Here is an 11,420-nt window from a genome sequence, read left to right as displayed (position 1 = left end):
GGTCCCCTCAGAAACCTGATCGCTGAACTCAGCGGTGGCCACTCACCAGGTGCGTCTGGGAGATCGCTCCGCCACCAACCTACCGGACCCACTGGGGAGCTAAAATAGCGTCCCCGGTACCTCCTAGCTGGCTCGCCAAATGTAACCGTCTCTTTTAGTCAGTAAGGAGGCCCAGACAACTGATCCGTAAAGATAGACTTTTTATTGCCAGCAAGATGCAGCTAAGACAAAGGCTCAGTACAACTGCATGCCACGCCCCCTCGGGAGCAAACTTTTATGCACTTTACAACTCTTATCTTTCACACATGCGTTCTGATTTTTGCTGAACAAACAATTCACAAACTGCTGAACAAGCATTAGCTAGCGTGGTCCTCTAGGAGGTGTAGCTTATGATCATATTATCGTTTCGTCATTTAATTGACGTGTTAGACATTTTACAGCGGCATTCGTATTAATACAATACAAATTCTTATTCCAAAATGGAGTTACGTTACGTTACGTGTTAGTGCGCAACTGCGTCACTACGCATTACGTGTCATTTGCGTTGCAAACATTAGTACGTTCAAAATGGCTGTGCGTTTCACTGCTGGCATGATTAGTCGGAAGACTTTCAGTTGTTTCATTCTTCGGGGGGCCACGAAATTGAACCCCTTCAAAGGGAGAGTCCATCGGGGATTTAATGTCCACTTTCATGCTTGCATTCTGCATCTCTTTCAAAGTAGATGAAAAGTACTCAGGAAAAGAAGTACTGGCTTTCCCCCACTGGCCCAAGCTTTCAGGAGGAAACTCTGTGGGCAGTTTCCCTTTGAAAATTAGACTGCAGGTCTGCAGGTACCAGGGCTGGTTTTCTGCCAGGCCATACCAAGCTGCCAACCTGGAACTTTCTTTTTTTTTTAACTGGCTTCCTTTTTCCTATTGCAGCTGGACTGGAAGGTAGAATGTCCTCAGCCTTTAATTATGAGGGTAATTTTAAAATAGCTTTGGAAATTGCCCTCCCTATGTATTCAGTTTAGATCAAAGTTTTATACATTATGGGGCTGGTTTTCAAAGGCTACACGCGCAACATACGAGCGTAACCTGAGAAATCTGCCCCTGCGCGCTCCGAGCCTATTTTGCATAGGCTCAGCGGCGCACGCAAGCCCCGGGACGCACGTATGTCCCGGGGCTTGCAAAAAGGGGCGGTCTGCAGGCATGGCCGTGGGCATGGCGGTGGACCAGGGGTGTGGCCATAAGCATGGCAGCGGTCCGGGGGTGGGGGTCGAGAGCTCCGGGCACAGCCCACCAGCGCGGGCAAGTTACGCCTGCCTCAGGCACGCGTAACTTTTGGAGTAAAGATGGGGGGGGGATTTAGTTAGGGATGGGGGTTGGGTTAGATAGGGAAGGGAGGGGAAGGTGGGGGAGGCCGGAAAAAAGTTCTCTGCAATAGGGATGTGCAGAGGGACGCCATACGTTGCATTCGGGATTCGGATTCGTCGGGGGGCGGATACGTTGAATTCGGACGTATGGCGCCCCGATGTGTTAATACATCCATTTCGATTCGGTCCCCCACTAAAATTAAATTAACTACAACCCCCCACCCTCCTGACCCCCCCCCAAGACTTATCGTCAGATGCCACTCCCTGGTGGTCCAGCGGGGGGTCCGGGAGCCATCCCCTGCACTCATACCCTCACCCCTGTGACATAGTGAGGGCAAAGGCGATCGGCGCCATTTTGAGTACTGGCATCCGACAGCCGGAGTGCAGGTGGTCACTCCCAGACCCCCGCTGGACCACCAGGGAGAGGCATCTGATGGTCCGAATGCAGGAGGTCGCTCCCGGACCCCCGCTGGACTTTTGGCAAGTCTTGTGGGGGATCAGGAGGTTCCCCCAAGACTTACCAAAAAAGTCCCTGGTGGTCCAGGAAGGGGCCGGGAGCGACCTCCTGCACTCGGACCGTCGGCTGCCAGTAATCAAAATGGTGCCGATAGCCTTTGCCCTTACTATGTCACAGGGGCTACCGGTGCCATTGGTCAGCCCGTTACATGGTAGGAGCACAAGATGGCGCCAATGGCCATGTGACAGGGGCTGACCAATGGCACCGGTAGCCCCTGTGACATAGTAGGTCAAAGGCTATCGGCGCCATTTTGAAACCAGTACCAAGGGTATGAGAGCAGGGGATGGCTCCCGGATCCCCCGCTGGACCACCAGGGAGTTTTGGTAAGTCTTGGGTGGGGGTCAGGAGGGTGGGGGTGGTTTCTTTAGGCGGCCGAATAATTCAGCGAAGATTTGTGTATTCGTGGGGAATCGCGATACGTTTCGCTTCCCCACGAATACAACGAATGTGGCCACATCTGTTGCGGATTGCCAATATGTAGGGACCAAATGCACGCCCCTACCCTCCAAGGCCGCTCCGATTTTGGAGCGGCCTTGGAAGGAACGGGGAAAGTGATCGGGGATCCCCTCGGGCTTGGAGTGCGAAAGGTGCACACGTGTGCATCCCCTTGTGCGCGCTGAGCCTGGATTTTATAACATGCACGAGGCAGCGCAATCATGTCATAAAATCGGGCGTAGATTTTAAGATCTGGCCCTATGGAGATAATTTCAAAGGAGTTACACGTGTAAGTACCATCGTAGCAATTTTGAAAAGCCATTAACGTGTGTAAAGTGCACTTACATGTGAATAACCTATGAACAATTCAATGGCGTAGCAATTTCCACAAGCCCACTTACCCGGGTAACGTGCATTTACCCGTGTTAAAACCTAATTTTAAACGTGTACATGCTTTTTAAAATCAGGCCCTGTGAATGATTCTGGAGTGCATCTCATTATTTCTTTTGTTATGGCATGCAGAAATTAAAGAGAAGTGTGTGGAGGTACATAGATCTTTTTGAAGCTGAAAAGGGGTCCGTGCTCCCTGAAAGGTTGGCAACCCCTGTATTTAAGCATGATTGCCCAATTATGGCAACTTAGTTGGCATGTTTGGGACTTGTTTCTTTAGTGTTAAGGCAACCAGCTAGTTCCATATGGAAAGGGACACTTTCAAGTTAGCATATACATGTGTAGCGTAAGTAGCTTGAACTGGTGTACATGCTATTTTATAAACATCAAAAACAAGTGAGCGTTTTCTGCTTTGTGCCCACATTTACCTGAGCAAAATTGGGGCAGTCTATGGAACGTTCTGAGAAGGGGACAAGAGGAGAGTGTTTAACTTGTGTTTGGCAAGAGATTTACGTAAATACATTAGGCAACATTCATGCAATTTTACATATGCTAATTATCTAATTATTGTGGGATGGGAGGTCTGGGTGGGTGTGGGAGTTTGGGATGAAGTACAAAGAAGGTGTCAAGGTACTGGAAACAGTCTGGGTGACCTGGTGGAGGTATCAGCAAACTGGTGATTTCAATTATGCACCTATATTTTAAAATATGCTGACTTCTGTGTAGCAATCAGGGTTTTATGCAAACAAGTTCTAATTTTTTTCCCGCATAAAATATAGGTACATATATTTATAAAATATGTAGAAAAGGTACATGCTTTCAAAGCATTCCTGTTATTAGTGTGTAATGAAACATATGTGCATGTGTGGGTGGGAGGGGACATGCGTGTATTTTATAATTTGTGCAGACTAGATATGTGCAGGTTATAAAATACTATACTAGATCTTCGTGTGTCCGTATACATGCATATATGGGAGCAGTGCAGATTTATTTGAGTTATCTTCATTGGTTTTACCCTTTCACATCCATGGACTTCTAACTTCAGTTTCTCTTAAAAACAACGGGCCCAATATTCAGCCGTCTCTGGCTAAGTAACTTAACCAGAAATAGCATATCCGGCTAAGTTACAAGGGATATTCAGTGGCACGACTATGCTGCTGAATATCTAGGCACAAATTGCTACTTAGTCAGATAATTTATATCCACCTCTATGGCTGGTCTAACTTATCCAATTAACTTAACCAGCCCTGATCCACCCACTGCCTGCCTACTTTTTATGTGGCTAAAAGATAGCCAGATAAGTGACTTATCCTGCTATCTAGCAGCCAATGAATATACCCAGCTATCGAGTGCTGAACACACTGTGACTATGCCACCTAAGCAGATTAAAAGTCTGTACATGCACAAGAATAAAACCAAGACTGGTTCAGTTCACTTTTTATGGCACGAAGCTATGGTCATCTTAACTATAATTCTTTTAAGCTGAAGAACTGAGGATATGCAAATCAGTATTTAGTATTCTATTTTTAATTATTGCAAGAATCAAATTTGGTTCATATTTACAAGCAGACAGCATATGTTTCAAGAGATGCTTGATCCAGCAAGAAGACCCTGCTTTGTGATTCTACAAGTAGCTAAGACACAATCAGCTATGCTTAAAAAAACATACTTTTCCCTCATTCTGTGCTTAAGAAAAATGTATTTATTGTATAAGACCTTGTGGACCCGATTCACTAAGGCTTTTCCCCCATTCTAGGAATATAGGGGGGAAAAAAGCAAGTTTGCTTACCGTAAACGGTGTTTTCTGTAGATAGCAGCTGAATTAGCCATGCTATCTGGGTACATCCTCCGTGCCACTAGGTGGCAGAGCTCTCCAAGATCACCAAAAGCCTTTTGGTGAGGTGTTCCTTCTTGTATGTTCCCTTGCCTCCTCGAGGCTCCTCAGTCTGTGTCAAAGCAAGATGATATGCAATGCCAGAACTGTCCGGGGATGCGGGCGGGTCAGCATGGCTAATTCATCTGCTGTCTACGGAAAACGCCGTATACAGTAAGCAAACTTGCTTTTTTCCATAGATAAGCAGCTGAATTAGCCATGCTGTCAGGGAGTCCCCAGCTGAAGCATTGAGCACGTTATTCCATGTGAGTATGCTGTAGGTAGTTTAGTGCTCATTCAATACAGAATTTGAGGTGGAAAGTTCTTATGAGCCTGTTGGCATCATCCCCAGCTTGTTTATCTAGTGGGATGCTGCGGTGATGAGAGGCTGCAGATATTCCAGAAAAAACTTCAGAGGAGGGAGAAGAGGATCCGGATAGCCGTGGAGGGGACGGACTATCCTCCAAGTCCACAACTAATAGTGGTGAAGGATTTCTGTGGCTTTTGTGCCCAGTTGGATGTTTCTTGGGCTTTTTTGTTAAAGGCTGTGTCGGCAGCATCAATTGGAGAGGCTGTGCGCCAGGTTTCTTCGAAGGCCTCAAGGGGGTCACTAATGCACCAGTTATCTTCAATTTCGATGCAGCATCGTGTGTGCGTCAATGCTTTGATGCGTCGGTGCGTGGATGCTCAGTCGATGCGTTGGTGCTTCATAGATGCATCGAGGCTTCGATGTTCCGATGCTTTCGACGCAGACTGTGGTCGTGACGTCTGCGATGCATCTCCTGAGCCCTGCGTCAGTAGGAGTCACATTTGTTTTGGTTGTTTTGGACCTAGAGGTCCGCAGAAGTGGCCCTTCGATAGGATTGGGCCTTTGGTGTCTTCTTCAGACCCAGGGACGACCTAGCTGAAGCCTCAGTGGGGGCATAAGAGCCGGATGTATTTTCTCTGAGATGGGCAATGTGTGCAGCTCTTTGACGCTGCGCCCGTGGGGCATGTGTCTGCAGTCCCTGCAGTTTGCCTGGTCATGTCTGGGACCCAGGCAGATGTAGCAAAATTGATGTCCATCGGTGACAGACAAAATTTTCCCACAGTCGCAAAACTTAAAGCCCAGTGGACGAGGCATATTAAGTTGAAAGTGATCCTTGTGGTATTCTGCCAAGTTTTTGTTACTTTTTTGTCAGTATTTTTTCTCGCAAATATTTTTCCTCACAGGAGAGAAAGGCTCCGCATGCATTCAGTCGCGCAGAAAAAAACAGACTGAGGAGCCTCGAGAAGGCAAGGGAACATACAAGAAGGAACACCTCACCAAAAGACTTTGGGTGATCTTGGAGAGCTCTGCCACCTAGTGGCAAGGAGGATGTACCCAGATAGCATGGCTAATTCAGCTGCTTATCTATGGAAAATCTTAAGCAACTCAGGCCCTGTAGATCAGTGTAGTTTATTTCATTTTAGATATTCATCTTTCTGAAGTGGTACTCAAAGGGATTTACAATAAAAATCAGATCATATCAGAACAGGTATCTTCTGTCTTTAAGTACTGCTGCCTTACTGACTGCAGGTGTTTCTACAGAGGAAACAGATAAGCAAAGACAAACATGGTTACATCTGTCTTTAGGAATTGGCAGTCTCATTGAACCAAGTTAGGATGCTAGATGAAACATACATTTATGATCATCATTATTTAGATTTAGCTAACTTTTCATCAGTTAGCTCAAGACGAGTTACATTCAGGTGCATTAGGTATGTTGGGTTATTTTTTAGTATTACGGTGTTACAGTATTCTGTATTTTAAATGCAGGTTGACTCATGTAGGGTAGGAGACAAGGTTAGCCTTCATTCACTACTATGGGTGAGAGACAAAGAGTCTGCATTACAACGCATTCCCTGCTGTTTTCATTGCAATGGTGATTCATAGCACTGTGGTATGCATAGGTCCAGTGATCAACCAAGATAAATACTTGTCTTTTTGATATGTTGGATATTCCTGGATTTGTCTTTTGAAAGTTATACATTTGACCAGGATTAAAATAAACCAAAGCAAATCTACTATACATTTTATAAAATGAAAGGAGGCCTAGCCAGACAGGGTGTGGGCTGCATGACTGGGCAGGCGTCCTGCAGCAAGCATGGGGAGGCAGGGATCAGTTGGGAGGACAGGGAGAAAATGTAAGGAACAAATAGGAAGGGAAAGAAAATTCAACAAAGATTTAGCAGCTGGGATCCTAAGGGGAAGTTAAAATGAGGAAGGGAGGGGTGGGAGAGCATAGTGTAAATAGAGAGGGCGGAAAATAAGCAAGCAGCTAGGAGCCCGACCAGGAGACAACATGTGCCAGCAACTAAAGCTGTGTTCCTGGTATCAGAACAGTGATACAAGGGAGCAGAAAACAGGAGGCTGCAGTACGAGGTGCTGGTACCAGAACAGGGCTCACAGGCAAGTCCAGCATAGCACCTTCCGACTGAAGTGGTTTTCCTGTTCCCTATCAGGAAGCTCCCCCTCATGCACTTCTCTCAATTCCACTTCAAACCTTCCCTCCTCACCTTTTCACCCTCGGCCCAGCTCCCCCTTCACCCCCTTTGATTAAAAATTAGACAAATAGTTTTTCAGTATCCCCCTCCCTCTGTATTGAACACCTTAGTAGGGACACTGCAAGGCCAGCCACAAATTGCTTTCCCCCTGCCTCCTATTGGTTCCCTCCACCCTCCTACTTGCTGGTTCCAAGAAACACCCACACACACACACCTATAAATGAGCAATCTGCCCATGCCAACCCCCGTCTCCTCCCTCCTTCTTTCTGTGCCACCTTCCTCCTCTCATCTTTGGCCCCATCTGCTCAGCACTCATTTTTCACCCCCCCTCAAATTTTGCTTCCTGTCAACAAGCTGTTTTCCGCTCTATGTACTCTTTCCTCTGCTGCCAATTGCAGTTCGTCAGCATCATTCCTCCCTGCCAAGCTCCTGCCCCTATCTCACATCTTCCCTCATTCCAACTCTATTTTGCTGATTCCCTGGGCTGCTTTCCACGTTGGGTGCTTCTTCCTCTGCTGCTATCCGGGGAGCTGGTTCACCAGGGCCAACTTTGCAGTCCCACCCATGTGCTTTCTTGTTCTGCCTGCCACATGAAGAGGGGGTAAGCAACCATTTTGAATGTGGCAGGCGGCTATCTTGAGCGGGTCAGTGCAAAGCAGGTTTCAGGCATCTTGAGAATGTCACCAGGGTGGCCCCCTCCATGCGTTCCAGCTGTTCCTCCCCAGGTCACTGGTATGCATTTTTAGAGCCTCTTCAACCCCCCTCCCCCTGCATGGCACTCACCCCACACCCCCTCTCTCTTCTGCTTCAGTCCTTCAACAGAGGTGATTCCCCCAAACACACTTTCTGAAGGCCCCAATTCCTCCTCCATTTTCTCCAGTCTTTCAAGAGAGTGGATTGTCCCCAGCCCCCACTGAAGGCCAGTCAACCACTTCCTCCCCTCCACTGGCATACTGCCCCTGCCAGCTCCTCCCCCCCCCCCCCCCCCCCCCCCCCCAGCCAGCTCCCCCATCTAGTGGGGCTAAAAGAACAGAAGAATATGACAGGAAAAACAGGAACATCCTCCACAGTAAAATCTGTCCCAGATGTGCGGTTGCTCGCTGTCAGCTCATATCTCCAAGACATTAAAAGAGAGGATATATAGGAATGAATATGTGGACATTTTCAGCTTGCTCAGGAGAGAAGGGGAGGTGTTGGACATGAAATGCCATGATACATCAGGCTAGCACAGAAAGATAAACTGGTTATTTTGAAGAACAATGCAAACTGGTCTTCTGCTTCTAGGAGTATATCCAGTACTATAGGGGAAAAATACCTGAAAAATGTTGTGCCGTGATAAAATACCAGGACATTATTCATGGCACATAACCACACTTATGGGGGTACAGCGTGGCTTGGATATGATGAGCAGTTCAGGTGGAACATGGCTATGAATCTTAATTCAGAATTGGACAGAAAAAGATATTGACCCGTGGCTATCTAAAATAACCCCTTTCACACTTGTGCAAGAGGCAGTACCTGGGTTTAGGGATAATGCCTGCCAGCCTAGTGTCACTAAGACAATGCACCAGTTAGGTTCCCCAGGGAGGCTGCTTTTTCACCCTCCACAGAGGGTCTCCTGTGCCCCAAGACCCAGAGCAGGGGGGGGGGGAGCAAGCAGGCAAGACAAGCCTTGTAGGCTGATCAACAGCAGGTATTGTAAATACAAGGTCAACTGCAAATTCTGACACCCATGCACCATTTGTGGGGCAAGACACCCCAAAAGCAAGTGCAGCACTGGTTCCCAATGATACGAGCAGAAATAGGAGCAGCAGCAGCAGGTTGGGGGTCGGCCATTGATAGGGCCCCTAATCCAATCCAATTTAACTAATCTAAAGCAACAACCGGAAAATGATCATCCTGAGTTGATTTGCTGGCTCTATTTGTGTTTCCTAGAGGTTTCCACATCCTTTATAGGAGTCCAGAGGGCAAGAATGAGGCAGATCTCAGATCAGCAAGGGCCAATGAAGAGGTCATTTTGCATAAAGTTAATTCAGAATGTGCCATGGGCAGAGTCGCGGTTCCATTTAATGAGAAATCCCTCCCTAATTTTAGGATTTCACCTCTGGGTGCTGTACCCAAAAAAAAAAAAACCAGGGTAATTCTGGATTATCCATCATTTGTCATTTCCTGAGGATGGATCAATTAACGATGATCTGGATTCAAAACCCTGTTCGGTTTCTTTCGACCAGGACCTGGATATGGTGAGGAATTGGGGACAGGGAGCTTAGAGAGCAAAAGCTGACATCGAATTAGCCTTCCAGCTACTCTCAGTTGACCCAAGCTGCTTTTAACTTTTTGGCTCTCAATTCCAAGAGAAACACTACTTCTATAAATGTCTGTGAGATGGGCTGCTCCATATCTGGCTCTTATTTTGAGAAATCCAGCACCTTTGTGCAATGAGCAGTGGAACAGGACATTGGCAAGGGAAAGATCCATCCATCATTCAGAAAATTTTCTGTTTACGGGTTCGCAGGCCAAGAATGTGGTGCTACAAGCATTCTTCTGAAAAGCCAGAAAACCTGGCATCCCACTGCCTCACCGTAAGAGTGAGGGCCCAGCACAGGTTTTGTCCTTTCTGGGGATAAGAGTTCAACACCTTGCAAAGGATGACATGATTTCCACACCTGTGTAAGGCTGGTTGTCAGCGCTGCCTCAGCAGCTAAGAAAGTCATGGTTAGGAAAATGCAGACCCTCACAAGCAACCCAATATTACATGCAAAAATCATGCTATTGGGCAGGGCTTTCCTTAGGAGATTGTCACAATCTGGAAGAGTCATCACGTCATTAGGATTACTCAGGGATAAGACTTGATCTGTGGGTACGGCAGAACTTTTTAACCAGCTATAACGGGAAAACGAAGTGAAAGGATCCTCCTGGTTTTTATCCACAAAATGCAGCTGTTCATTGATGCAGCAGGTGAAAACAGATTTGGGGGCTTACTTACCGGGTGATGCATCAAGCCGCGTGAGAACTCTAACGCGTTTTATATCACGTATATCGAGCGATATACGTGATATTTTGCATCTCCCCGCGAGGATACCCTCCCCTGTTACGACTTTCTTTGCATGCAATCCGCATGCATGAATAATGCAAATAAATGCAAAGAAGAACATTACTAGTCAATTTTATGTGAATATTTTATTACAATCGACCGAGAAGGTGGTCAGCTGCAATAAAATAAGAACACCTATTTGAAACGCATTTGATACGAGGTGAGAGGCCAGTCGAGGCAGCCCCCAACTCCCCCATAATGTAAATAATGGATCCAGTGCCACCTTCCCCCCACCTCAAAGCCAAAACATTCAATGTGGCCCCAAGTCCCCCATTGCCATAGCCCCCATCCCAAGTGACAGTGCCATCCCCTGATACTCAAAACTCCTTCACCCCCCCCCCCCCCCAAGTGTCAGTAATAGCACCCCGATGCAAAAAGAAAAGGTCTATGCCCCCCCACCTCCGAAAGTAAAAAAAATTGTGGTGTCCTGGCTCTCCCCCATGCAAAAATCATTGCGGCTTAGTGCATCCAGGGGTTAGCCAGCAAATGGTGTGCAAAGCCTTGGCCCGCACCCTGGAGTAAGTTAGGCAATCAGAGTGACATCACCTTTCTGGAGTTATTTCCCATAGCTGCAGTCAATTGCATAAACCTGTGGAAAGTACCTCAATTTCAGAGCAAGAAGATGGTGTTTTGGTCAGATAACCTGGCAGTGGGGTCCAGGCTATTAAGTCACTCGTGACACGCTCCCCTACGGCGTTGCGACTGTTGTGTGATTTGGTATTGTATGTATTAACCTAGTCTTCAAAGCTCTACATGTACCTGGAATAGAAAATGGCATTACTGATTCGCTAGTGTGCTTTCAGTGATCTTCTTTCAGGTTCCTGGCACCAGAAGTGGAGAATCAAGCCACATAGATCCCGCCATGGATCGGACTTGGGGGTCCCTGGAATAGCTGCCCTAACAAGACCATTGCCGGCGGAGAGCACGGAGAGGCTATTTGAAGGTCTGGACTCAGTTCCTTGACTTTTGTCTTTCGTGTGGCATCTCACACTCCCTGCAAATCACTGAAAGGGAAGTAACCAAGTTTTTAATCCGACTGAGGGAGACAGGCATATGCAGGTCACAGGTGGGGATGCACCTGTCTGGCATTGGCTTTTTTTGCCGGGCTTTGGGGCAACAAATGTATTCACAATTCCTTTTTAATTAAAAAGTTATTAGTGAGTTAGTTGAAAGCAGCAGCCCGTAGTGGCAGACAAAAGAAGGCCAGTCACGTCCGCTATATTAAAAGCA

Source organism: Rhinatrema bivittatum, chromosome 7, assembly GCF_901001135.1.
Source record: "Rhinatrema bivittatum chromosome 7, aRhiBiv1.1, whole genome shotgun sequence".
NCBI lineage: Eukaryota > Metazoa > Chordata > Amphibia > Gymnophiona > Rhinatrematidae > Rhinatrema > Rhinatrema bivittatum.
This window is presented reverse-complemented; position numbering follows the sequence as displayed.